The sequence below is a fragment of the Protopterus annectens genome, chromosome 7.part0 (assembly GCF_019279795.1).
Source record: "Protopterus annectens isolate FY-2018-M chromosome 7.part0, PAN1.0, whole genome shotgun sequence".
In the NCBI taxonomy this organism is placed as follows: Eukaryota; Metazoa; Chordata; order Ceratodontiformes; family Protopteridae; genus Protopterus; species Protopterus annectens.
In genome coordinates this window covers 988,933,454-988,957,675 of record NC_056739.1, presented here as the reverse complement: position 1 = coordinate 988,957,675, position 24,222 = coordinate 988,933,454, and positions in this window count along the sequence as shown.

Genomic DNA, 24,222 nt, shown 5'->3' with positions numbered 1-24,222 from the left:
AGACTGGCAGTGGAGATACAATATTCTCAGAGAAAGGACAGCTCAACCTTTCTGTGAAGGACAATCAAACTGGCAGTGGAGATACAGTATCCTCAGAAAATTAACAGCTCAACATTTCTGCAGTGGACTTAAAAATCCAGCTGGAGCTAAAGAGACTTGAGTTGGAGGCCAGACATTTGGAGATAGAAGCCGAAGAAAAGGAGCATCAGAGGAGGCATGATAGGGAATTGCTGACTCTTCACCAATGTCATGGAGGTGGTGGGGAAGGGAGTAACTGGACCCCAGAAGCACAACAGGTCAGTAAATTTCTTCCACAATTTAAAGAGGGGGAGAATTTTGATAGTTGAATTTATATGTTTGAGAGGGTATGCAAACAGTATAGTGTTGATCAAAGGCTCTGGGTACGGCTCCTGACCCTCTTACTCCATGGAAAAGCTGTAACATTTTTATCAAAAATGCCTGACTCTGTCTGTTTTGATTATACTACTGTAAAAAAAGTTTTTTAGAATGCTATAAGCTAACACCTGAAATGTATAGGAAAACTTTTTGTGAGCATAGACGCAAGGCAGATGAAAGTGTGTGTGAATATGTTGCTGAAATGAGCACTTATTTTCATAGATGGGTGAGTGGATGTCAGGTCACCACATATGAAGGGCTGGCAGACCTTTTGTGAGGGAACAAGCCCTTAGCACTTTGCCTGAGGACATGAGGATCTGGTTAGCTGATAGACAATGTGCTACTTCATATGAGTTGGGGAAGAAGGGAGACCTATACCTGGCCAGCAGGGCAGCCCTGCACAGGAAGGGGACCCCCAGTACTGTTCATGGGTCTAAAGGAACTGACACAGACTGACACAACAGAATCTGCCAGTAGCAGGGAAAGCCACTAGTCCAGGTACACGTCCAGGACCTAGAGTGAAATGTTTTGAATGCAACCAGTGGGGCCATGTGGCATACAGATGTCCATGGAGGCAAGGTGAGGAACCAAAGGTGAGGGAGCCAGTAAGTGGGAAAGACAAAATGCCAATAGTGGGTTGTCTTGAGACAACAGGGGTATGGAACTACCATCCTGCAGATGTCCTGAGAGGGAAGGATTTGGATGAGGCAGTACCATGCACTTATGCAGTTACACACAATGAGGCTAGGAGATAAGCATGTGGGTCTGGTAGCCTGGGGGAGACCCAGACAAATGGCATACTTGCAGCCAGGACTTGTGATGTGGTTACTTCAGGAAGGGAGCTATGCTGTAGCAGTGAGACTGAAGGTAAGCCACAGCTGCTTGTGGGTACTGATGTTCCCTTGGACAGAGTGACTGCAAAGGTAGAGGTGAGTAGTAGTACCCAGGCTGACAGTGAGGCACCACTGTCAGAGGATGCCAGACTTCCTCTGGAAGGGGAGCTGAGAAGAGTTACAAGGAGAGAGTTGAGACAGGCTCAGCTCTCAGACCCTACATTGCAAGGCCTGAGGCAGGTAGCTAGGGAGGCACCTGATTCTCAAGGAAAGGGGAAATCTGTATACTGGGACAAAGGGTTACTATACAGAGAGTGAACCCCTCAGGGAGCGCTAGAAGGTGAGAGATTAAAGCAGTTGGTAGTGCCTAGAGCCTACCATCTGGTGCTTCTAGCCATAGCCCAAGATATTCCCTTTGTAGGTCATATGGGCATAACATTTACAAAGAGGCATATTATGCAGAACTTCTATTGGCCTGGAATTTCCAGAGATGGAACAGGGTACTGCAGGACCTGCGAGCAGTGCCAAAAGGTAGGCAAGGCAGGAGACCAGGTGAGAGCTCCTTTGATGCCTTTGCCTGTGATTGAGGAGCCATTTCAGAGGGTAGCTATGGATATTGTGGGTCCTCTAAGTACCCCAAGTTCCACAGGGAAAAAGGTATATCTTAGTGGTAGTGGATTATGCTACATGATGCCCTGAGGCAGTGGCTTTGTCCTCCATTGAGGCAGAGAAGGTGGCAAATGTTTTGCTAGAGATTTTCAGCAGGGTGGTTTTCCCAAAGGAAGTACTGACCGAGGTGCCAATTTCATGTCAGACCTGCGGGCTTGTCTGTGGAAGTCCTGTGGGGTGAAGCACATGAAGATCACCCCCTACCATCCCCAGACTAATGGTCTTGTTGGGAGGTTAAATTCTGCAATCAAGTCCATGCTATGGGAATTTGCAGATCAGTTTAAGAGGAAATGGGACAAATATTTTCCCCATCTGTTTGCTTACAGAGAGGTTCCCCAGGAATTCATAAGTCTTTCACCCTTTGAGTTGCTGTATGGGCATAAGGTGAGGGTACCTCTAGATTTAATTTGAGATTAGTGGGAATGTGAGTGTGAGTCTCACAAGGAGTCTGTTGTGGCATACAACCTAAACCTCAGGACAAGGCTCAGGGAACTCATGGGCTTGGCCCAGGAGAACCTGGCAGAAGCCTAACAACAGGAAATGGTGTGGTATGACAGCAATGCTCAAACTAGAGAGTATTCTGTGGGGCAAGAGGTAATGGTTCTCATTCCTGTCAGACACAACAAACTGCAAGAAGCTTGGGAGGGACCCTACAAGGTGGTAAGCAAGGTAAGTGACGTTAACTACATGGTGGAACTGCTAGGCAGATGGCAGGGGCACAAATTGTACCATGTTAACATGATGAAACCTTACCATGATAGGGAGGCCCTTGTGCTAAGCATTTGCAGTGGATTGCAGGAGTCTGAGGGAGATCTGGTGACTGATATCCTCAGTGAGGCTCAGGCTGACACCCCAGTGGAAGGAGTAGCAATGTCCCAGCAGCTATATCCTACCCAGGTTTGAGAAATCCAAGCAGTGTTGCAGGAATTTGGGGACATGTTCACTGGGAAATCAGGGTGCACCCACCTGGTGCAGCACCAGGTGGATACAGGACCCCAAAGGTCTATTAGGCAGGCCCCTTATGGGATGCCTAAGAGAGTCAGACAGACTGAAGTAAGAGGTACAGGAGGTGTTGGAACTAGGGGTGATTCAAGAGTCCAACAGTCCCTGGGCCTCCCCAGTGGTGCTGCTGCCAAAGAAGGATGACAGCACCAGGTTCTGTGTGGACTACAGGAAATTAAATAGTCACACAGAGTCGGATGCTTACCCCATGCCTAGGACAGATGAGGCCCAAGAGCAGTTGGGTGGGGCTAAGTATTTTACAACCATTGATCTTACCAAGGGTTACGGGATGGTGCCCTTGACTCACAGTGTTAGAGAGAAGTCAGCCTTTGTGACTCCTTTTGGCTTGTATGAGGTCACAAAGATGCCCTTTGGGATGAAGAATGCCCCAGTGACTTTCCAGAGTTTGGTAGATAATATCCTAGCAGGAGCAGGAGGGTTTGCTCTTGCTTACCTAGATGATATTGCCATCTACAGCCATTCCTGGCCAGAGCACCTTCAGCATGTCAGGGAGGTTCTGGGCAGACTACAGAGGGCAGGGTTGACCATTAAGCAGAGCAAATGTCAGGTGGGTATGGCAGAGGTCTCCTACCTAGAACATAGAGTGGGGAGTGGTAAGATAAGGCCAGAACCTGCCAAAGTAGGAGCTATTCTGGCATGGCCTGCACCTGTTACTAAAAAGCAGGTGAGGGCATTCTTAGTGACAGCAAAATACTACCAAAGGTTTGTTCCCAATTATAGTACCATAGCTGCTCCCCTCACAGTCCTGACAAGGAAGAACAGGCCAGATAAGGTATTGTGGACCCCAGCATGTGAGCAGGCATTTCAGAAGCTTAAAGAAGTGTTGGGAGGGCCCCCTGTGTTAGACAGTCCAGATTACAGCAAATAATTTGTTGTACAGGTGGACGTTTCAAACTATGGGGTGGGGGCTGTACTTAGCCAGATTTTTTCAGAGGGGGAAGAGCACCCAGTGGTTTATCTCAGTCATAGACTCCAACCCAGGGAGGAATGCTATGCAACTGCATAAAAGGAATGTCTAGCCATAGAGTGGGCACTGCAGAAACTTCAGCCTTATCTGTATGGAAGAAAATTCACTGTAATGACAGATCACAACCCTCTAACATGGTTAAACAGGCCCAGTCAGCAAAATGCCACGTTGCTAAGATGGAGCCTGGGGTTCCAAGCATATGATACGTCAGTGCAGAATTGCAGTGGGATTAGCAATGCCAATGCAGATGGGCTTTCAAGACAGGGAATGGGGTGAGGTACACAGATGGATCTAACCCTCTCAAGCAGCATTTATCAAGAGTCACTTGAAAAACTTGCTTGAGTTCTCCAAAGTGGGAGAGATGTGAAGACTGGCAGAATAGGGGTGAAGGCTGCCAGCCTAGCCAGATAGAAATTTATAGATAATTCTATCATTTGTAAATATAAATGTAAAATACAGGCATCTTTCTTAAATGAAAGAAAACACTGTAAAATGTGAACTTCAAGATTGTAGCAACATTGCCATCTGCTCTAAGGAAAACTAAGCCAAGCATTTCAAATGTTCTTTGAAATTAAAATTATGTTTTGTATGTCCTTTGAAGTTAGAATTTGGAGTCAATGAGTCTGGAGTAAGCATCCTTCCCATTGTTTTAAGGCTAAAGTTAATGACCAGAATTTACATGTGGAATGTCCTTTATTGCTCTAAATGTAAAATAATGTAAATGTAGTTAATGTGTAGCCTGGGAACTCCAGGAAGGGAGAAAAAGATGATGTAATGTTTATCAGAACTGGAGTTTCAATTTAAGCAGTGAGAACCAGAGATTGTTAAGCATTTTGATCTTGGATATCCAACTTCTCACACTCTGCCTGTGTCTTAAGTAAGTTATCTTAGAAGTATGTTTTCTTGTAGTAATAGCTAGGAAATTAAAAGAAAGTTAGACTAAGTGCTTTTCTGTTATGTCAGAACTGTACTACTGAATTATTTTAAGTTTCTGTGTGATCTCTGAACTCGTGAGTAGCACTGTGGTATAGTAGTATTGTCGTGTTTTAATTATTTATTATTAAATATTTAAAAAACATTTACCTGTGGCTGGTTTATGTAGAGAAGTTAAGCTCTAGAGTACATTGCATATTTATAGAGTTTATTGTACAAAGCCAGTCCTATAGCTTTAGCCCTGGGCTATACTACCAATTGGATAATATTGCACAGTAATAATAGTACACCCTTTTAAGGGTGTTTGGGTAGCTGATAATTATTAGCTGGTGGTGGCAGTGATTACTACCATATAGTCTGGGTAAAGGGGCATAGCTGGAGAATCTGTGTCAGCCTTTCCCAGGAGTGTCTATGAAGTTGTATAAATACTTATCTGAAAGTGTGTGTGTGTGTGTGTGTGTGTGTGTGTGTGTGTGTGTGTGTGTGTGTGTGTGTGTGTGTGTGTGTGTGCAAGTGCATGTGCATGTCAGCTACTTGGGCAGGGGCACAAAGCACTGGTTGGACAGAGAGGGTACTGGAGGCTAGCTTTACAGCTAGGCTGGGATCTGGACCGTATAGCTGTGCCAGTGGGGAGTCTTATTGGGGACCTGGAGAGCAAGGGTGCAACCAGCCCCAGACTGACTGTGATCTCTGTGTGCACTTAAGGGAAATTGTACTTTACTGTGTATTTGTTATCCTTTCCTCTTATATGAGATGCCCTCCCTGGTGTTAGTGGTGAGGATTGAGGCTCCTTGATTGCTGGACCAGGGCATGACCATCACAACTGGTATCAAGAAAAGGTGACTACTGCTGCTTTTTATATGTAGTCAAAAGCCATACATTCAACACAGAGTACTATGCTGGCTAAAACAGCAAGGTGACAAAGGAAGCACTGTATAATGCTGGGGTACTGGAACAATGTAACAAAACAGGATGAGGTAATGGGGGGGCAAGGAGATTAAGGACAGGAAAGGAGAGAATATTTCTGAGGAGGAATATTCAAATGATGGGAAGAGTAAACTTTTACTGGAAAAGAAGGAATTTTGAGCATAGTGAGGAGTTTACATATAATTAAGCAGGATATAAGAGTTGGTCATGAATTGATAGGGGATATATTAACCTTGAAGACTTGAGAGAGATAGGAAAAGTATATGCAAATCTATTTTTCTATTAAATCATGCACTTCTAAAATTTAAATTTAAAATATTGGCCCTGATAAAGCTCACGAGACACTGAAGATTTCTAGGTGTTTTATTAGAAAGTTCAAAAGTGGGTTGAAGCTATGATGCCTGGTATCCTGAAGAGTATGGAGTAATGCAATGGTGACCATTGTAATCACTGCAAGAATAAAATAAGGCAAGAGGTGAGAGGCATCAGGTACTGTATGTTACTATAACTGGGTGATATACAGTGTAAAGTATGAAAGTAGAATGGACAGGAGGTATCAGTGAGAGGAAGATTAAGAACTATCCATAGAAAGAGCTGGATAGGAAGTTGAAATTTAAAAGTGTATACTTACAATGTCTGTATTTTGGGGTAAACTTCAGGACTCTGTGATCATTAACAAGATTTAGACAGTAGGAAGTGTAGAGATGAGTCCATTCTATAAAAGTAATAATAAATGGAGAGGAAGTGAACAAGTTATCATGGATATTGAAGAAGTTTAGACTTTACTACCAAAGGCTTTATGCAGAAGTAGGGGAGGGGAGTGGAGGAATAGGAGATTAAGACTTGGCAGAGAAGAAAGGAGCTGTCTAGGATATCAATGGAGAAAAGGGAGAAGATAGGAAAGGAGATAACCAGAGAGGAGATGGTTCAAAGTTAGTTAAAAATGGCAAAAGGAAAGTCACTAGAAGAGAAGGTGATACCCATAGAGGTATGGTGGGGTAGTGTGATGGGGAGTAGTGTGAAAGCAAATGATGGAGATTTGGATAAGGCTATATAATGGTTTAATGCAGGAAGAACCATCCCCTCAGTCGGGTCTATATCACATTATCGAAATTCCAAAATGTCGAACACCATAAGCTTGACCTTGGAATCTCGAAATGTGATATACTCGAACACTCAGAACAGCAAATTTTTTCCAAGGGAAAAAATTTGTTGTTCTGAGAATACACACACACAGCACAAGAACACCAAAATACATAATCCACACACGCACTTCACAGAACCCTACACTTAGCCGTACATACACTACTAGCTATCCACTTACCTTAACCCAACCCTAACCTTAAGGTCCCTAACTATCGCACACTCACCTTACCCGCTCCCTAACCCTAAGGTTCCTAACTATCACACACTCACCTTACCCGCTCCCTAACCCTAAGGTTCCTAACTATCGCACACTCACCTTACCCGCTCCCTAACCCTAAGGTCCCTAACTATCACACACTCACCTTACCCACTCCCTATCCCTAAGGTCCCTAACTATCACACACTCACCTTACCCACTCCCTATCCCTAAGGTCCCTAACTATCACACACTCACCTTACCTCGGTCTGTTCGCACACTTACCTTAACCCGGTCCATTACCTTTGCACCACAGTCGAGGAAATAGCAAAGCCGCAGAAATGGCCCACCGAATACTTTCCCTAGGAAAATATTCACTGTTCTGCAGCTTCGCTATTTCAAGCATTCACTGAATTGGGGTCGATATTATAACATTCAAAGTTTTAAGACTTCAATGTTATAATATAGACCCCCCTCAGTCATGGAATGAAGCAATCATTAAGGTAATTCCTAATGATGGAAACAGCCTGGTCTTGCTGTCCTCTTACAACCTCATATCCATACTGAAACATCACCATACCTCTCAGTCATACCAAATTCCTTTACCAGTTTTTAGGGCAAAATAATGGGGTACCACAAGTTTCCGAGTGGCCCCTTCAATTCCCGATTTTTTTTTTTTGTTTACAGTTTTAAGTTATATCTGACATCATTATGTATCACCAGCATATCCTGCAATGTCATCAACATGCAGGGGTGAGCATGATGACATCAGCTTTATGAGGCAGTGCCTGATTCCCTGTTGGACTTAGAGACTTGGGGTGGGGGGACTAGGACGGGAGATGGATATGTGTGTGTGATAGTCATGCAGAATGTGTACATATGGATAAAAGTAGGAGAACAAACTACTTAGGTATGCAAATTAAATGGAGAAATATAAACAAGTTAATATGCATAGTAACAGGCAACAGCAAAACAATAATCACTGCAAAGAACTCATTAGGAAGCAGTCAAGTTTTCTTAATTTTGGGTTCTATAATATTACATTTGTCAGAGTGTGTGTGTGTGTGTGTGCATGTTTCTGTATGTATGTAAGTATGTACATATATTATATGCACATATATGTATTATACATTATATCACTCCATAAACTCATGGATTATTAGGAGCATTCTCCACTCATTTAAATCAGCTATAGTCAGGAGCAAGTCCTAAAACCTGGACTCAGAAGTTAAACTGCTAGTTTTCTAACCAGTGGAAATCAAACTTTTCCCTCTGTCAATAGGAAATAATCCATAAAAATTAATTTCTTTCAATCCTGAAACCTTTACACAGTCAAATGATATAAACTAAAGATGGGAAGAATGTCAGAACACAATGAAGATGTAGCAGTCTTTAGTATTCAAAACCTGTATCTTTATTTACTTTGATGGGGAGGTTGATTCACGTTTCTTAAGTAAAAAGAAGCAGATAAAAGACATGGCAATGAGAGAGGTGCCATACAGGTCATTATACAGAAACAGCCTGCATTAAGGATCCCTCCTCTTATTCTGATTTTTTTTTTTTGGATGGGGTGTAACTTTTCCTTTCCTTTCCATTCCTTTCCCCAGTAAAATATAGCAGAGGGAAGGAAGGAAGGTGAACAGATTGACATCCAAATGCAGCAGTTACTAATACCTCTCAAGTGTATCTCATTATGAGGAATGTTCCTTAATTTTAGTCTTAAAATGTCCACATTCCTTGCATTTCCGCACTGAAAGGGTTTGTCACACATCCTATGTTACTTTTTGAAATTAAATAAGTTGTGAATCATGCTGAATCACACTTAATCATCAAAATAACTTTTTATAAACTAACACATTTTAAATATCCTATTAGTTTAACAGTTGAATTTATTAAAAGCAGTTATTAAAAATTCCATATTTTGCTCATTTGTTCCACATTATGAGGCATTGTTCCTTATTTTGGAGATGGAAGTGTGAGAGCTATATGTGCATGGGTGTGTGCGTAGTTTTATGCACATGTATAAGCATGTAACTATTTATTCAATTCCCTGGAAGAATGCGACTGAGTGAATTACAGCTGCCTGCAGAGTACAGAGCAGGTATGGCAAAAATAAATAAATAAATCAATGCAAATATTGCACTGAAAGCATCACAGGGTGTGAAGGAAATTTTGCTACCGATTCTGTTGCACCACAACAATTCTTAAATAGTAATTTCTTAAAAGCGTATGGCGCATACTTAAAATGCAAAGCAAATTCTGGCTTCCTATTTAAAAAAAAACTGTTAAAAAGGAAATTCTGTAAAATGAAACTTCATGTGTTTTGTTTTCTGCTTTGTTACCATGAGTGAAAGGTGGAGTGGTAAACAAGACAGCCATATACACCCAAAACGTACTTTACTTCGTCACTAAAAAAGATCACTGTATAAGAATTCTAAATGTTTTTCATAGTACCATAGAGTTCTTTTAATGTTTTTTCTCCTAAAATATATTCAAGCATCTGGATATTTAATGTTCTCCCACACAGTAAGGCAGTAAACAAATGTGTGGATTAGGACTGTCATGTGAAAACAACCAGGTGGTATTCCAGTTGTAATAAAACAGATGCTGCACTACATATTTTATTTCAGAAAACGTATATTAACTCACATTCTTTTATTCTGTCAATGACAGTACTGTTACTTTATAAAGTGTCCCTGTTTGTTCATGATTATGGATTTTCCCTGAGTCAATTGAAATTTATTTGGATGCTCAGTTACATGTGTTGTTGTATCTTCTGTAGAATAGTACTTGTGCTGTACACGTCTGCCTTTTTAAATCTGTAAGTCCCCCTCCAAAGAAAAGGGTTTCTGTTTTGTAGTGGAGGTGGACCTCTTCTAAAGCTCTAAACATTTACTTCTCCAATGAGTTGTAATCTCCTACATGTAGTTTTCAGATCATCACTGGACTGCTGTTTGTCGGAGTAATTGTTCATAATGACTGAACTGAACTTCTGTGGGCATAAAATATTCCTACAGCTAGAAATACAAGAAGACAGGACAACTGGGCCATGAACTTGTATGGGTGAGACCAGTGAAGAGTGAATGAGTTGATGTAAAAAAAAACAGATGCACTGATATGAGCAGTTTTTTTAGAAGCTGTAGGTGGCAGCATGCAGCCTAACCTGATTTTGAGATGAAATGAAACTTCTCATCTATCATAGTAGCAGGCTGCAAGTAGTCATTGTTGGCTTATCCCTGTGTGTTTCTCCAGCATAGTATTTTTGGAAAGGAAAGCTGAAGCACAACTGACTGAGATGTGTGTGGGGGAGGGGTGAAGTATTGGGGTACATTGCCTACGGTTTACAATCAAAATGAGAGGATGACCAGGTTCACAGATGAGGTACACTCATTTTAACATGAGTTGATGGCTGGACCTGATTGTCCAGACTTTCCCAGTGCAATATCAGCATCAATGCTTTCTTACAAATACTGTTTTAAAAATGTCATTCAACTGAGGATAACAAAAAATTTGCAGTCAGTTTTTATCAACTCTCACTCTTGTGTTGCTGCAAGTGTGCTTTCCTTTGCTGTAGTTATTGCATTTTCACAATGATATGTAACTAGTGAAGGAAATGCACTATTACCTGCAAACCAGTTTGTCAGTTTCTAAGAAATATAACTCACTCTACATACTTTTAATTTGTTAGCTGTTTATCATCAATACCACAAACACACGCACACACACATACACACACGCACACACACGCGCACACACACGCGCACACACATGCCATATCTCTCAATCTCTAAGAGCAAGAAATATGGACAAGGTAAAAAAAATAATGGTGGGACAAAGGCCCAAAAATAGAGGTAGATTTTAAATATTGCTCCTGTAAACTCATATAGTTGTTAGAATAACAGGTTTTGTATTATTATGTATTTTCTGAGGGATATGAAGTCTGAAATTCAAATGTCTGCCATTATTTATTATTATTGAGTGACTTCAATCTTCATGTTGCTATCCCACCATTGGAGTAGGTGGGGTTGTATGATTATGTATGCAAATTTTATGTTAATCATCACCTCAATTTTTGCCCAGTTGTAACTACTTTTCATGGGCCTTTGTCCAGACTTTTGATGTTTCCAGGTTGATTGGTATGACCATCACGATAAGCTATTTATGGATGACAGTGGAAAAAGGTTGGTGTGTGTGCTTCCTAATATACCTGGGGACAAATGTGGGTTTGTGGCGGGACAGAAGGCTGCTGACAATATTATAAGAACAGTAACAAAAAGGTGCCTATACTTTCATTGCGTTCATTGGATACAGAGAAAGTGTTTGGCAGGGTGTGATGGCAGTATTTAAGGTAATGGAAGTGTGGGTTTTCCTGAAACACAGGTAAAGAACATTAAAAGAATGTATGTCAGGGTTTGAATGAGTGTAAAAATAAGGGCAAGTTTGTCAGGAGATGTCAGTATGGACAGAGATAGAAGACAGAAGTGTCCTCTGTCCCCTGTGTTATTTGCCTTATATTTGGAGCCATTGGCATTCAGACATACAAGGGCATCACAGGAAGGAGGCCAGATGAAAGTCTGTTTGTATGCAGATGGTATTCTTATAACAATGGTAAGCCCAGCAAAGGCATGACTAGGTTATGGAAAATAGGATAATTTGGTAGACTAGCTAGATACAAAATCAATAAAGAAAAGATGCAGGCCCTTGGTTAATTGCCCCTCCCCTTGCCATAATACATTCCCACTCCAATTTAATTTCACCTCTCTTCTACTTTCCAGAATATGTTAATCATGTTCTCTCCATTCTAGCATATGCAAAACTCAGTATCTCATTCCTGAGCAACTACCCTCTGTACATGGCAACCTAAAAACCCCTCAATCTGTAGAAAATGCTATATTGTTATTATGCTACCATGGAAAGGATATGCTTATACTGACTCTCCTCCTGATATATATACATTATATTTTTACAAGTCGTAACCTTTTACTTCATTACTTTTCCATATTGTTGTACTTTTTTCTTTCAGCCATGTTTTCCTCTACTGGATGTATAGTTTATGAACTTTGATATTTTCTCTATTTTCTTTTTTTTTTTCTACAGTGCATGTCAACTTTTATATTCTTGGTTTATATATTTCCTAGTATGTAATTCATTAATCTGTATGCTGGAGCTTTTCTCATTTGGTCTCAACTGACACTGGGCCATATATAGCTCAGTTGGACTAACCCTGTTAACAAATGTCAAATAAATAAATAATGTTTGTCTGGAAGAAGACATTAAGAAAGGATTATCTGTTTATGTGGGAAGTGGGACATAGTGAGATATTTGACAGTTTGGCTAAGGGGGGGGTCATTCAGGAGAGACTGTTGTTAACATAAGTGTAGTGTGAGTGACAGTGTTAGTAGAGATGAATATAGCTTCATATTAACACTAAAATGTGAAAACAAAGGGAATGCATATCATTTTTATTCTGTTAGGGCACAATATTTCTTACTTGTGCTTATGGATGAAAGAAGGACATTGTAGTAATGTTTGGGGAGAATGGCTCATGAATTAGCCTTAGGCTAATTGCCCTTGTGGGATATTTTGAGCCTATCCAATTTCCTTTGGTAAGAATCAAACTCTGTACTTTTTGTTTATAAAACAAACCCATAACTATTCTGCCAACCCCGACAATAGTTTATTGTGAATACAATGTAAAACTGTATGTGAAGATACTAGATAGCATACTCATTAATGTATGACATAATAAGTAAGGAAATAATGTACCAGATCTGGAGATTGCAATGTATGTACAGTTAATTGAATGTTACTGTTTTATTTGTTAATAAACTTCCCTTTATTTTAAAAAAGAAATGATAAATTTAAGACAGAAAAAAGATAAAGCAATAATGGAGAGTAAACACAGCTATGAAAAAAAATGATACAAGGCAAATACTGTTGTCCATTTTAAGCATCATGAGATCAGTCCTGTTTTTTACGTTAATATATTGCCATGAAAATATTAACTATACCTATAGATATTTTCTGTACTGACAATGTTCCAATTTATGATAACATAACACGTGTTTTTTTTAAATAAATCTTGCAAAGGAAGTTCTATAACAAATAAAAGAATTATGATCCTGTTATATTCTCAGCTATCTTTTTTTTAGTTGAGGGGATGAACACCACCTGCGGACGACCTGTAACTACTAACTGTAGCTGTCTCTGCATATCACATGGTGTAGTACACAGTATCTGTTACATAGTAGGCCACATGTTATCATTAGTATTTACAGAAGTGGAATCCTATATTAAAGACTATAGACCTTGATTTCATTTGGGAAGGGACAAAGCTCAGAGTTTCATGGGAGAGGTTATTATGGCAAATGAATTAGGATGCCTTGGTCTGGTGGATCCTGAAAGTTGCTTATATGCAGTTTGGCTGTATAAAGTTTTACAGTTACAGATGACAATACTATAGTGCTAAGGGAAAGACTACTTTGACAGTCTTAATGAGGAACCAACATAACAAGGTGCTAGAAGGGTTATAGAAGAACGTGATTGTAAATGGTAAGGGAACAGCTAGAAAAAAGCAAATATTTAGGTCTCTCTATAACATTCTTAGTAAAGACTTCATTAAACCCTGTCATAGATGTATTGCTCTTATAGGGTATTTAAAAGTGGTTACTCCACAGGAGGAAGCATTTAAAAACTAGAAGAGAAAATAACTTTCCTGAGTTCTGTGAAATACATTAAGAACTATCAAACATGGGTGAGTTTGGCAGAAGCTTAAAGGCTGTTAAATCTAAGAAAAGTGGATAGAATGGAATACAAAGGAATGTTGGTGGCTGCTAGAAAGATTCAAATATATTCACCAGGCCAACAGGAAATGCTCAATTTACTGAAGCTAATTAAAGAAGGTCTGTCCCTGCAAACAAATTTGGATGGACTGATAAGTATGAACCACAGAGTACTTATTCAGTTAGATTTAAGGAAAAGTTTTAAATGGAAAGAAAGTTGGGCAAGACAATTAAGAGGCCAAATCACATATGAGCAATGAATTCAAATGCATCTGTTAGTCAGATGTGCAAACAAAAGCAGGAGATTCAAGATCTTCACATGGAGATTTCTCACCCTGAATAGGCTTAATCATATTCCCAAAAGTGAGTGATCTGTGCTGGAGTTGTGGAGGGCAGGAAAGAGGCACTAGGCCACATATTTTTGGGGTTGCTCGACGTTATAAAGCTTCAACTTACAACTGCATGAGTTAACACCTTCACTATTCAGGAAATGTATGCCATTATTTAAAAGGCATTTTTTTTTTTTTTACTAGTTGGGATGAAAGCCTAAAACTTACTGATGCAAGCAGAGAACTGATGTTTTTAATAATGACTGCAGCTAAAAAGGCAGTAGCATGAAACTGGAAAACTCCTAAAGCATGGAATTCTTTAAAGTTACAACTACAAAAAATGGGTTACCAAAGCTCAACACTCTCCTGGGAATTTCTGATTTTACATATTCCACCGGAGAATTTGGACAAAACAAAAAAGATTGTAATTATGAATATTAGTTTACTAATGAAATTATATATAGCCACAAATTGGTTGAACCCAGCACAGGTGTCGTGGCAAAATTTCAGGCTGTTAGCGATTAAGCATATATTAGCGCACAAATTGTTAATTAGAAATAATAAGAAAAGTATAAACAGCATAAAAATTTGGGAACAAATCTTTAATATTATTTTGGCGTAGCGGTTCCTATCCACTTTCCGTCAGGACATTCTGTATGTGTACCAACACATTCTTGGATTAGATAGAAAATGTAGAAATAATACAAATTATTGGCTTGAGTTGGTTTATAATTGTCTATTGTAGATGCTTTTATGTTTAATTTTTTGTGATTTTAATTTCCTGTACTTGGTTAAAATGATATTTATTCTTAATGTATTATAGGGAAATTCAAAATGGAACTAAAACATTGGAAGCAATATTGTACATAATGTAAATAGTGTGTGAAATGTATAATGGTTTAGCAAAACAATAAAAATGATTATTGAAAAAAAGAAAACTCCTAAAGCCTCTAATCTATAGCTAGTGTAAAACCTAATCAAGAAAATACTGAAAAGGGAAGTGATATTTCAAGACTGAAAACAAAGGGAATTTTCTTTGGATAAATGGAAGTCCTGAACCGAAAGGGACAGGGGACCCTGATGAGGTTGCTCATGAGTATAGAAGAGATTTACACTACAAAATAGAAATATAGCTAGCTAATACAATACACTCAAAAAGATGGCTATAATAGTTAATACTGCACCCAGGACCAAAGTCTGCGGAGTTTATAGCTGTAAAACTTCTTTAGTTAAAATGTCTAGAAAATTAATTAGACCTCTAGGTAGATAGCTTGTTTAATTGTTTTAATCATAACTAGTAATGTGTTTTCTTTAATTTATTAATTGTATTATAATTAACATTGTTTGTTGTGAGAAGTTTGCATAATGGCTAAAGTGTTTAAGTTACAAATGCAAGGTGCAGGGTTTGATTCTCATATTGGTTAATTGTCCAGCATTCTTCGTACCAGGGAGCAGTGCAGGCATGGTACAATGAGCAGTGTAAGCATGGTGTAGTGAGCAGTGCATGCATAATGCAGTGAAAGTGCAGGCATGGTACAATAATCAGTATAGGTATGGTGCAGTGAGGAGTGTAGGTATGGTACAGTGTGCAATATAGGCATGGCACAATGAGCAGTGTAGGCATGGTACAGTGAGCAGTATAGGCATGGTACAGTGAGTAGTATAGGCATGGTACAGTGAGTAGTATAGGCATGGTACAGGGAGCAGTGCAGGCATAATAACAGTAGGCTTAGTACAGTGAACAGTACAAGCATGGTACAGAAAGTAGTGTAAGCATGGTACAGTGAGCAGTTCAGGCTGAACAGTATAAGCATGGTGCAGTGAGCAGTGCAGACATGGTACAATGAGGAGTGCAGGCATGGTGCAGTGAGCAGTGTAGACACTGTACAATAAGCAGTGTAGACATGCACACTGAGCAGCACAGGTATGGTACAATGGGCTGTTTAGGCACAGCAGTGCAGGCATGGCACAAACAGCAGTGTAAGCATGGTACAGTCATCAGTGATTGTATGGTACAGTGAGCAATGCAGGCATAATAGGGAGCAGTTCAGGCATGGTACAAACAGCAGTGTAGGCATGGTACAGTGAGCAGTGCTGGGCAGTGTATGCATGGCACAGTGAGTAGTGTAAGCATGGTACCATGAGTAGTGCAGGCATGGTATAGTGAGCAGTGTAGGCATAGTAACAGTGAGCAGTGTAGACATGGTACAGTGAGCAGTGCAGGCATGGTGCAGTGAGCAGTGTAGGTATAGTACAGTGAGCAGTGCAGGCATGGCACAGTGAGCAGTGTAAGGATGGTACCATGAGTGGTGCAGGCATGGTATAGTGAGCAGTGTAGGCATAGTAACATTGAGCAGTGTAGGCATGGCACAGTAAGCAGTATAGGCACGGTACAAACAGCAGTATAGGCATAGTACAGTGAGCAGTGCTAGGCAGTGTATGCATGGCACAGTGAGTAATGGAAGCATAGTATACAGAGCAGTGTAGGCATGGTACAGTGAGCAGTGCAGGCATGACACAGTAATCAATATAGGCACGGTATATTGAGCAGTGTGGGCATGGTACAATGAGCAGTATAGGCATGCACAATTAGCACTGCAAGCATGGTACAATGGGCAGTGTATGCATGGCACAGTAAGTAATGGAAGCATGGTATACACAGCAGTGTAGTCTTGGTACAGTGAGAAGTGTAGACATGGTACAGTGAGCAGTGCAGGTATGGTGCAGTGAGCAGTGTAGGTACGGTACAGTGTGCAGTGCAGGCATGGCATGAGTAGTGTAGGCATGGCATAGTGAGCAGTGTAGGCATGGTACATGTGCAGTGCAGGCATGGTACAATGGGCAGTGTAGGCATGGCACAGTGAACAGTGTAGGCATGGTACAATGAGCAGTGCAGGAATGGTACAGTGATCAGTGTAGACATGGTGCAGTGATCAGTGCAGGCATGGTACAAAGAGGAGTGCAGGCATGATGCAGTGAGCAGTATAATGGTACAATGAGCAATGTAGGCATGCACATTGAGCAGTGCAGACATGGTATAATGGGCAGTGTAGGCATAGCAGTGCAGGCATGGTACAGAGAGCAGTGTAGGCATGGTACAGTCATCAGTGTAGGCATGGTATAGTGGGCAGTGCAGGCTTAATACTGAGCAGTGTAGGCATGTTACAAACAGCAGCATAGGCATTGTACAGTGAGCAGCATAGGCATGGTACAGTGAGCAGTGGGTATTCATGATATCACTGGACCTGTGAATGAATAATAGGTCTGTCAGAATAGGATCTGTTACAGCTCTACACACAAGGCAGAAGTAATCTCTCACTAACCTGTATGATACCGAGAAAATGAACAAGACTAAGATGGTCACATAGTTTTTATGATGTAGGACCTTTTTTTTTTTTTTTGTTAAGGAGAAAGCATTATGGCCAGTCCAGTTGTGACAAGTGGTTAGACATGTTGAAAGGAGCATTACACTCAATGATCGGCCTAAGGAATGTTGAAAGTAAAACGGAAATATTACACTCCTGAGTCTGGACACAACACCTTGAGATATAAGCTGTGCAGTGAAAAGGGGCTTTCTTGCAAATGTATGTGTTGATCAAAGGATAGTTCATTGTCGACATGGGTTCCCAGATCTCTGTCTACAGGATCAGTTCTTCAGGGGTGTATTCTCAATGTGATAGTTGCAAGGGGAGTCATGCTTGCCAAAGGGTATGATTATACACTTCTTGGCATTTAGTTTTAGTTCATGGTTTTGATACCAGCTATTTGTCTAGCTATTTATTTCCAGTTGGCAGGCTATCTGCACCCCTCATAATCTGCAGCCTTGTTTGTCTGCCTATGTCAAACTTTTTTTCTGTATCCACATCTGCAGCTGTTTGTCTGTGAGTCTTATATAACTGTTTCTCCTGGTGCCTGAATTCCCTTCCATTCTTCCACACTGCTTCCTCTCCTGCCTCCTTCACTTCTCTGTATATAAAATGTGGTCCTTTATTCACAAAAACAAAATCCTCAGCCTTCATCCACCTACTTTAGTTGACAGTGTTCCTTCTGCACATTCTACTGCTTACTATACTCCTTTTCTTGCTTTCCAGTCCCCTACTCTCCTTTCCACCCCATTTAATGCACCAAAAGGAGCGGGTCTGCCATTTTATGCACCTTTTCTCTCCTCCATACCACCCCTCCAGACTATATTTTCTTAGATGGATACACCACACATTCTCATAAGTTTAGCTCAATATACCATCAGATTGTAAATTAAACTTTCTATGAAGTCTTTCAGCTGCATCGTTAAGTTTATTTATAAACTTTCCTTCTCACCATGTCTACTTCAATAAAATGTAGGTATTCTGCTTACTAATGCTATTTGTACTTATATTCATAACTACTGAACACTAGTGCATTGTCTGCTTACATGATGTAGGGTTTGCATGAATTAGTCCAGTTGAATATTAGTTTGACTCTACGTCCCGCCAGACTTAAAATATTACAATCCAGTTTAAGATAATTGCATAAAGTATCTAAAAATTGTTTCACTTTGGAAGCAGCTGTATCATGTCTCCTTTTCTTTGGACAAATTGAAGAGCCTTCCCAATAATTTATGGTAGGGTCTTCCAGCTGAGGTCGGGATTTCCTAACTGTATTAAAACTTACTGTCTGATTTTACTGACTAAATCTGTGACGAGCTATTAAAGAATAAAAAGTCTGCTAGATTTGTTTGACTTTGCTTTGCTGTGAATCCATTCATCCTTGTGCTTACTGTTTCCTATTTCACTCTCTCAAGTTCCTCAAAATACCTCACAGCTGCAGAACATCTTAATTTTTCCTCATATTTTCGCCCTGTCCAGCACAAACTATTTGATTTTCTGGTAAATCACTGAAGATTTCAGTCAGTCAATAATGTCAGGCATTAGAGTTTCATGTGTGTTTTTGTTCAGAAGACACCATACCTCTCAACCTCTTGGTGTAAGAAATGTGGACAATGCCATAAATAATGGGGGCACAAAGGCCCAAAAATAAGGACACTTTTTAAATACTGCTCTTACAAATGTAGAAGGTTGACAGAATAACGGGTTTTGCATTAGCATTATCTTTCTGAAGGATATGAAGTCTGAAATTCAAATGTCTGTCAATACTTTCTGACTTTAATCCTCACCAATTTGTCAAAGATTGACCAATAAAACAAAATTTTATGAGAAACAGACCAAAAATAGGAGGCACAAATCTGGACATTCTGCAAAAATCTGACAGTTGACAGTCATGGAAGACACATGATAATGAAAAACCTGTTCTATGAACTTTTCTAAGTGAGTTAGAGTAATCTTTGAAAATTGTCTCTGATTTTTGGACCTATGTTGCCCATTATTTTTGTCGTTGTCAAAAATTCTTGAGTAATCAAGTAGAGAGGTATGTTCATCTGGGTTAAGCAATTTTATCATTCAAATAAGACTAGACTGGCAGATAAGTAGTTGTCAGTTAACTGACTTATTTTTCAAACAAATCACATTTTCCAGCTTGCTGTATACAAAACCTTATCTTCTTATCATGTCTTATGAAAAAAAAGATAATTTTGTGGCATTACAACTTATTCACTCAAAGCTAAAGCCATTCAGAGATGAACCCCTTCAAGCCATAAGTGCCTTGTGCATCCTTAGCTTCTAGAGTTCATTTAAACCCTTTTTATTTCGGTGAAGGGGCTGAATTATTCTAATATCTTCTGCTGGACTCTCTTGTTGACTGCATCTTCTCTGTCTTATGCTTTTCACCATCTTTTACACCCAACTCACCCAGTTTATTTAGATTTGTTATCCATCCATTTGCTTTTCTTTGTTCTCCTAAACAACAATCATGGCCTTATCAAAGGGGTTTTGACATATACTTATAACCTGTCTGTTAAAGAAAAAAGAGCCTTTGTAACCACTGAGGATCTGTTCCAGTACACAGTGTTACCATTCAGCCTAGAAGGAGCCCCAGCCATCTTTAAGAGGCTGATGGACAATTTACTGAAGCACCACTCATGTTATGCTGCTGCAAAGCTAGGTGATGTCAATCATTCAGAGGACTGGAAATCTCATATACTTAAGGTGCAGGCTTTGTTAGAATCCACAAGACAAGTAGGATGGACTAGGAATGCTAATTAAAGTAAATTGGGTATGGTGGAAACCAAGTACTTGGGATGCCAAAGCTAGGAAAACTGAGGTCATAAGGAATTGTCCTACAACCTGCATAATTAGAACGGTAAATGATTTCTTTGGACTAGCTGGGAATTTGCAACTAATGCCTGTTCTTCACAGATTTCACAAAAAGGAAAGTTTCTGACAAGGCACAGTGATCTCTAGAGGCAAACAGGTCATTTAATGAATAAAAAAAATCCTGTGTTGTAAACCAGTATTAATGACTCCTGATTTTTCTAAGGAATTTACTCTGTGCACAGATGTGACAGGTGTAGATTTGGGAGCAGTGATACCCCAAGACATTTAAGGTAAGTCTGCTGCATCAGCTAAAACTTAATCAATGTTGAAGATATTCAGCCACAGAATTAAGTCATTTCGAAATAAAATGAGCCTTTTGTTGATTGATGTACAATTTCTTAGGTAATCATCACAGGGTAGTAACTGACAATGCGCCTTTGCAACAACTAAGTAAATAGAAAGATAAGCAGTGTCACGGGACAGTTTAACTCCAACTCTTCCTCTTAAAAGAGGCCTACTAACCTGGATGCTGAATGCTTATGGGTTGCTGAGGTCCTACAACTGGCTGCAGTAGATCCAAAACTGATGCTTTTGCATTCAGAGGGGGTAGTTGCAACCTGCTGACTCTAGAAAATAGGCATTGTGTTTTGAAACTGATGGCAAATAACTTGTGTTAAGGAAATTCTCACAGAACTGCAATCAGAAAAACCACTATATTGGCTAGTTAATGAAGCAATCATTGTCTGTGTCATCTCTGTACAAGACTGTTGCCTACAAACATCTCATGAGCGAGAAAGAGAGTTAGATCCTCATTCAGAGGATCAGAAAGGGGTATGCAGGAGGTTGCCGGAAGAATGTGGAGGAGTGGAGTGAAGTGTGACGATCAATTCAGGATTGTCAGTAGTCTATGTGTTGAAGAGTTACCTGCAGTATAGAGTTGAAATTGGAGCCCAGGAAAAGCCTACAGCCTAAGAATTTCTGCAAATTCCCAATTTGTCAGGCAGTATAATTTTGTATACCTAGATAGATATAGATATATAGCTATATCTATATTTATGTTTATACATATATAGGTTTACCTTTACAAAGGTGAAACACACTCGTGCGATTGCGATATGAACGAATTGTAACTTCGAAAAACAAAACCACGACAGTTACTGTTCGAAATCAGCAAATCAAAATGCACATTCACTGATTTTCAAACATATGTGTCGAAAAAAAATGTAATGAAGTGTACACCCCCCATGTGGGGGGCTGTACCCCCCACACCCCCTTACTTTAATATCCTAACTCCGAGATCGCACTACAGTGGGGAAAGGGACAATTTTCCAATCCCCACTATAGTGCAATCTGTCCCAAAATGTCAAACCTGCAATGAGTGAATATCACTGTGCATTCGCTCATTGCACATTCTAACCATTTTGCGTTCGACATTTGCAAACTTTGCAAATGTCCTTTCGAACATTTGCTGTTCGCTCGTGTGCAAAACGCATACATGAAGGTAAACCTATATATATGTTTGTCAAAGAGTATATATATATATATATATATATATATATATATATATATATATATATATATATATCAATCTACATATAATCTATCTATCTATATATGTCACTTGATATGTAAGACAGAAATTGTCATAACATACTAATTTCTTGTGTGTTTTTGTAATGAAAGCCAAGTGGACAGTTATTTTGGTTTATATTAAGGAAATTGGTACCGCCGGTGTTACTTGAACTTACAATATCTAAATCTAACTATCTATTTGTATATCTGTCTACAATTTGTGGGTATATATATGTATATATATATATATATATATATATATATATATATATATATATATATATATATATATATATATATAAAATTAAAACAAATACTAACTGCAAAACACACATTGCGTAAATTGATAGTAAGATCTGTCAAGAAACAGGCAATAGTAAGAAAAGTAGGCACAAACTTTCTGCAGTGCCCACTTATACCAGGAAAACCTTCAACTACCCTGTACTGGAAAGCATAGACCAGCATTTATGGTCAGTACTTTTTTCTACTTCAAGTCTCATCAACCCTCTTGTTATAAGGTATCCTAAGTAACTAGCTTCTGCCATGCTGAGTTTACTGTTTAAGCACTAACAATAAGACTGTCTGTGTTATAGATTCTACCATATCCTGCCTTTTTGGTTCGTGAGATTCTTAGCTCTGTGAATGATGTCATCAAGGCATGCTACAGCACATAGCGCTAAACCTCTTAACACAAAAATCTGGACAAAACCATAAATAATTGTGGGACAAAGCTCCAAGAATAGGGACAAATTGTAAATATTGGTCTTTCAAACTTAGAAAGCTGCTATAATAAAAGGTCTTGTGATACCATGCATTTTATGAAGGATATGAAATTTGAAACTCAAATGACTATCAGTATTTATTGAATTCAGTCCTTATTTATTTGCCACAAAAGTCCAGAAAATCACAAATTCTATGAAAGAACAGACAAAAAGTATGAGGCAAAAAATCTGTGCATTCTGGAAAATCTGTACAGCTGAGAGGTATGCTGTAGCATAACAGGATTGAGGCTTCAATATTTTATCCGTCAGCCTCTGAAAGGTAGCTAGAGTTCTGTGTAGGCCAAATAGTGTCATGTGTACTGAAAGACCATCATGGGTAACAAAAGCTGCTTCTCCTTCCACAGGGAAAGTAAGTGATATGTGCATGTATCCCTTCTTCACATATAGTGTTGTCAAATATCTAGCCTTTTCTAAGTTATCTAACAACTTCTACCAATTCTGCCTGTGAGATAGTTCTCAAATTTTGAAATGCTATTCAGATTTCTAAAGTCATTATAGAACATGCTGATTTCATCAGACTTAATAAATGGCATTGACTGTTCCAGTCATTGAGTGACTCACTTATCACTTGTACATTCAGCATTTTTTATTTCTTCATTTACTAATTGTTTCTGAGACTCTGGTACTCCATAAGATCTTCTTATCTTTAAAATAGGTGTTGACTCTATACCGAATTCTGTCAGTTTAATTTTCTTGAACATGTCTTTACGGCTTAAAAGAAATTCTCTTACTTTTTGCTTTTGTATTTCTGACAAGGATTCTTATAGCTGTAATTCAGTTAAAGATTCTTCAGCCTCTCTTGTAAGAATTTCGGCTTGCAGGTAAAGCAAAGGAATTTCAACTTGTTTCCATGGTTTCAGTACATTACATTTGTTCTTTCTCTTTTTTCATTGTCTGACCTTGTAGTTCACTGTATTTATTCTTTTCAATCACACAGGGGTTTTGCCACAGAACATTTATTTCCCATAGATGATACTAATGCTAATACTTAATCTCTTGGGTGAAGTTCTCTAATTTGGGCATCTGCTGGTCTTTTTGTATGTGCTGCTTTACTGTGGTCATAAGAACCTTTAGTTTATCTTAGAAATCAAGGTATTATGCAATCATGTCTAACAATCTGATAGCATAGTTTACTATTACTAGTATGCACTATCTGTTTTTACATTTTACTAGTACCCCCAGGAATGTCCATAGAAATGTATTCAAACTGCACTTCTATAATAGTGGGATTAATAAATTCTTAAATTCAGGATGGGTTGCCATATTTTGCCATTCTGGACAAGAATACTGCCCATGAAATCCTGCCAGTTCTCTTGCCTTAGTGATGTCCATCCCACGTTGTTGTGTCTTTCGGCTTTTCCCAGTTAGGGGTTGCCACAGCGGAACTCTGGTCCGCTAATGATTGGTAGTAGATTTTTACGTGCCGAGTTGCCAGCCCTGACGCACAACCTTCAACGAAGGTACACCCATTCACGCATG